The sequence below is a fragment of the Papilio machaon genome, chromosome 26 (assembly GCF_912999745.1).
Source record: "Papilio machaon chromosome 26, ilPapMach1.1, whole genome shotgun sequence".
Classification (NCBI taxonomy): Eukaryota; Metazoa; Arthropoda; class Insecta; order Lepidoptera; family Papilionidae; genus Papilio; species Papilio machaon.
This window is the reverse complement of record NC_060011.1, coordinates 1544801-1550924: the sequence shown is the minus strand read 5'-3', so window position 1 is coordinate 1550924 and position 6124 is coordinate 1544801.

Here is a 6124-nt window from a genome sequence, read left to right as displayed (position 1 = left end):
TGTAAAAACAAACTTAGTATCTAAAAAAACTTATAAAAGTTATTTTTAGTGGCTTTAGATACATGATGTTCTAAATATTACGAACACGGAACATGTGAGATACAGGTTGTTACATTTTTCCACAAACCATTTAATATTGAATTTTAAATACTTTATAATATTTTAAATGTTGCTCAAAACAATTACAGTATTAAAAGCGTAATAATTAATTAATAGTAAAGATGAAAAAAACTTTAAAATGTGCAATATTTTTAAATAGTGTGGATACGCTTAAATTTAATTCATAATAAACATATATATTTTTGGTTGTAGAAATATGTTGTAATTTTCTATATATTTCTATTTAGTTTGTTATAAGGTGTATCTATATTAATTTTTTTGTTTTTTTATGTCTTTTGCTCAATTTTAAAAAATATATATATAGCGTGAAATTGTATTATATTAGTGCCAATTGTTGATTATAATAATTTAATAAAGAATTCATATATTCATATTTACTTATATATTTATTATGTACAGAATTTGTATTTTTTTAATCTGAAGTTTGGTGTGAAGTTATTTTTTTTTCAGTTCTATCATTTTCTGATCGTGAATTATTTAGTGTCGAAATCTATGTTTTTATACAAGTGTTTCAGCAGTGGAAACCCATAGTAAATCAATTTATTTTCGATTTCAAATTATTGCGAAATGTTGTCTTTATTGTACTATATGTTTTTATCTTTCTTGAATTTTCTATCTAGACCTTTTTTTTGTTTATTACAAAATTTATTTATTGACAAACCAATTATAATAAAGATATATATATTTATAATTAAGATATTTTTAATTATTATAGAATTTTTCCAAAAATAATGTAGAATGTAGATAATTTGTGATATTTTCTTTGACTGTTATTTAAATATAATAATGTATAATGTATATGTGTAGTTGTTGTATAAATATAGATACAATTTATATGTTTTTGTTTACTATGCGTTAACAATAGCCGCGTACCCACCTAGCGCACAGGCTCGCGCGGCAGCCTCGCGAGCCAATGCCTCGGCTGGTGTGGACGTGCCTCGGCCTGCCTCGGGCGCGCGTTTGCTCGACCGAGCACGGCTCGGCCCCGATCCATCTGTTGTCGGTAAACTTGACGCGCTCAAAGGTGCGAGCTCAGTGAGCGCTGTGCGTTAGGTGGGGACGGTTATGTTTTGGCTCGCGCGCGAAGCTACTTCAAGTTTTGTCCCTTGCTGTGTTTGTCTTCTGTAATTTTGATATCATGGGCAGTCAGGAGGAGTCCAGTAGGTTTTTTTGATACGTGACTGTTTTCGTTTCTTTAAATAAGCAGCTAGGAAAATAGCTGCAGCTAAAAATACACGACTGTCCATTACGAATACTCGCGGACTTATGATGGCTCAGCCTGTCTCGCGAGGCGGCCACGGCCACGCGGAACAAAACTACTGAGGCTGCCGCAGGAGCCATCGCTCGCGATCCGGACACCGAGGGTGCCGCGTGAGCCTGTGCGCTAGGTGGGTACGCGGCTAATAACATAAGACTTCGTTGAGATGACGTCATGGTATACATAATGCGGGTATTCAACGTTATTTTATTTTTGTGTATATCTTATATGTAGAATTATTAGTAAAAATTATATTTCGATAAAAATTGTTTGATGTAAGTTTGTATTAATATAGTTGTTATAAAAGTGTATTTATTCGTGCATAATATTTGTTGAAAAATTATGTTTAGGAAAAAAATCTGTTGTATATTTAATATGAAATAGTCCCGATTACTAGAATCTAGATTTTAGTGCAATAGTTTGCTGTAGTCTAGTCTAGATTTTAAATATAGCACTACATCTATAGTACTAACATATTTCGATTAGATTCAAAATATTTTATATTCGATTAAAAATAATACAGGTCAAAAAAAACATCCTGTATTTGACTTTTATGTGTAATATTTTTTTTAATGGCAACAATTTGATAAATAAAATGACAACACTCAAATTGTTATATGTATAGTAGTTTTTAAATATTTTGTCTGTGCAGAACACAATTTTAGGTATAGCTGCGCACAGACAGGGGGAGTACTGCGCAGTGCGCAGATGACTGAGCCGCCAAATAGATTGAAACGTTTTACAATTATATTCAGTGTCTAGTTTTTCCAGTTTTAGATGTGGTGCAATATTTTGATAAAATGACATCAAGTATGTGTATTTTTTTCTTCGGTATTCTGTAATTAAATTAGGTAAAAAAAATAGTACTTATAATAACTCAGGCTTCCGATGGAGAATTTTTTTTCCTTGTATTAGTGAGCAGTATTTGTGGGAATAATATGAAAAATTTTTTTTTGCAAATTTTTCAAAAGTATTTTTTTTTTACATTTTAGTTCAATATATGAAATATTTTATTCCCATCAAAATTGTATACAGTATTCAATTTGCCAAATTTGTTAACCAAAAAAGAAAAAAAAATGGTGTATTATATTTTTTTAAATCATATTTATTAAATCTAGTATTCATAATTATGTTTGCAATTTTGTTAATGTAAATATCTGCCGTCCCCAGTTGGAACTCTTTTAGATTAAGTAATGAACATTAAAAAAAATATTCAAATGTGACGTTTTTTTTAATTTTTTTTAACCCTATTCTAAATAAATTTTGAAATCGTAATTAATTGTTACTTAACCAGTACTAAGTATAGATAAAAAACCAAAACATTTCAGAAAAAGGAATTTCATGTAGAAAAAAAATGAAAGACATTTGGAGCTACTTAAAATTATTTATTCAATTGAAGGCAAGTCGTCGACAGTCCGCAAGAGGGCGCGCACCCTCCATACAAACTACAATACATTGTATGGCTAACGTTTGTACACAACAATATCACAAATGCGAACATATAATATTAATTTAAAGCTACAATCCTTCATTATTTATATTAAAGTTCACAAAAAAAATGTTTCTAGTTTTTTATCCAATGAAAAAAAAATACTATAATTGTAAAATAAAATTGTAATATTCAATTATTTAAAAAAAAAATCTGAACTTTCTACTATAATGATAGATTTTTCAAATTAGAATATTGCGTTGGTAATTTTTAAAAGTATCAAAATTTATACAAATTGAAATAATAATAACTACCAACAAATTATACAATAAAAAAGAAACATCCAATATAACATACTATAAAAAAATTCTATGACATAATTATAGAGATACTAGCTGTCGCGCGCGACTCCGTCCGCACACAGTTAAAAAAAAATGAAAAATAGATGTTGGCCGATTCTCAGACCTACTGAATATGCTCACAAAATTTCATGAGAATCGGTCAAGACGTTTCGGAGGAGTACGGGAACGAAAACTGTGACACGAGAATTTTATAAGATTCTGACTCGGCGGACATAAGTAAAAATAAAATGACAATGTCACACTAGCGCCCCCCTCATGTCATAATGTCTTTCATTTTCTACGCTATGTAAATGTAAATGTTAGGTGTTTTCTGACAAAACTAAAGCCCATCTCACCGAGACAAATAAAGGACAATGTTCATCTTCCATACATTGGTGGCCCCAGAACCAACAGAGAAGGATATTTAATGACGGACATCTATTAGAAAATATTTATATAAATGCACACAAGATAAAAAAGTTCCTATGTCCGTCTCCTAGTTCTAAGTTACCTCCCCATCAATTTACAGCTAAATCAGTTTGACTGATCTTGAGTTATAAATAGTGTAACTAACACAACTTTCTTTTATATATATAGATGTCTTTAAGTGTCCGTGTAATTTAAATATCCGTAATTAGTATAATAAGTAAAATTAATAATTATAATTTATTTTATATGTGTGTTGGTCTTGGGGCATCTTTTAGACCAGGGATTCCCAAAGAGGTCGATATCGACCCCCTGGGGTCGATATTGAACTTAAAGCATTGCTAATTCTCACTCTGTCTTCTATTGTCCTAAGTCAGAATGAAAAATAATAACAATAATAGATCTCAAAAGTAGATAATTTGTCCATGGGTGGTCTGTGGAAACAATTCATTTTGAAAAAGGGGGTCACTTGTCCAAAATAGTTTGGGGATCCCTGTTTTAGACTAGCTTCCTTTTTTGCACTATAATTGTCATATTATATATTTCGTAACATCTATTTACTTCCTAAAGTCAATTTTAGCTGGTGCAGAAACATTTTAAGCGTAGTAACAAACGCCACTACAAACTACATTATCAATAATTATATTATTATTAAATCTTATTTAATAAATAACAATGTATTCTTTAACTTATTTAATATGACATCAAAGATCGCATTATTTTGTACTTTATTATTAGTAATTATGAAAAAAAAAATCTGGATGGAAACTATTGCTTAGGATTTGTTACACCAGATATTTTTCGCATTTATTTTCGTATTTATTATGTTTCGCATTCAATTTTAATAATGTATATATTTAGAATTTCGACTTATAGCCAAAAATTTTCATTAATCTTAGGAATCGATTAAAAAAAACTTTATAGACATAAATAAAAAGGAAATTACACAAGGACAAATTGAGTTTCAAAACTGAATAAAAATATAAAATAAAGACGTATTATTAAATTTAAATGCAATACAATTTTTATATGTAAATGTATTTGTAAAATAAGTCTTAATTATTGCTAGATTTGTCCAATTTTGATATGAAATTATTTATTGTTATTTATAATTTATACCTACTCAAAGTTTATACTAATCGGCAACACTAGTAGCGAGTAACGAAAAAGAACCGCCGGAGCCGAAGGCCTAATTTTAGTCCTCTTTCCCTTCCCAACCCTTTTCTTATAAGGAAAATATGGGAAGGGGATGTGGATTTGATGGAGGAGGAGATGCATAGGAAGGTTAAATATTCTCTTTTTGTGCGTCTCCTCCTTCGTCGATTGAGGGTAGGTAACGCATCTGCTATTGCGAATGTTTATGGACAGGCGGTCGCTTCGCCATTTTGGGGGAATTCATGTGGCCGCTTACTCGTTTGCCACCTTGTTATATAAAAAAAGAAAGAAATATGTCGACGGTGTCTCGCACTCGCACTTATGAGTGAAACTAGTGATGCGCATGTGATGTTATCGATAATTTACTAATTATTTAATTAATTTTCCGAACCGTTTTTTTGTTTTAATTAATTATACAATAAGTAATAAAAATTTAGGTAAACTATTTTATTTATAGCATTGGCGACTAACATTTAATTAACAGATAACTGAGACGTTCTTAACAATTTTCAACACTCCTTGATCTAAATATTTGAATGAAGAAATATAGATTTCATTAAACAACAGTATTAGATTATTTTTGGAAGACAAAAGAAACGTATTTTCATGAATTATGTTCTAGTTAAAAATAAATGCAGGAATGTTTGAGTAATCATGAGTTTACACTGCCAATAAACTAGTAACAAACATATAATTTGATTAATTTTTTTATAAGAGTATTTTGACAGTGGAAACCGACGGCAAGATTTCGGTTCTCTTTCACTACATCTGATTGCTTATTTTCTAGAAATTAGGTGGGCTCTAGATTGTTAAATAGCAAAAAACTTTTGAAATTATGAAAAAAATAACGTATTTTGATTTGTTTACAATATAAGTGTGACTTATGAATGTTAAAAAATTTAGTAATCAAAAAATATTAATTTATTAAATAATAGATAAAAAAAATATGAGATTCAATTTAATTAAAATAAAATAAATAATACTGATAATAATAATACTATTTTGAGTCGAATAAATAAATAGTTGAACGTTATGTCACTAAGTAGGAATTTTTCTTGTTAATGCCTCTATCAATTAAAAATATTAACACCAATTAAGTTAAAGGGCAATGAAAGCTTAGGCCATTTTTTTCCTCAAAACCACTAAAAGTCCGACCGAAAATAATACACATTGGGCAAGATTTGACCCGTTTTATCAAACTTCGACTGCGAATATCGAATTTGGCAAGTCATTTTCCAAGTTCATAAAATACCAAAATCGCTAAGTTTACGGTTTTTATAACTTAACTCGAAAATTTTACGGATTTACCTAAAAAAAAAAATATCGATACTCGCTATCTAAACATTCGATCGAACATCACTACTTGCATTACAAAATATTTACGTATCAAGTGAA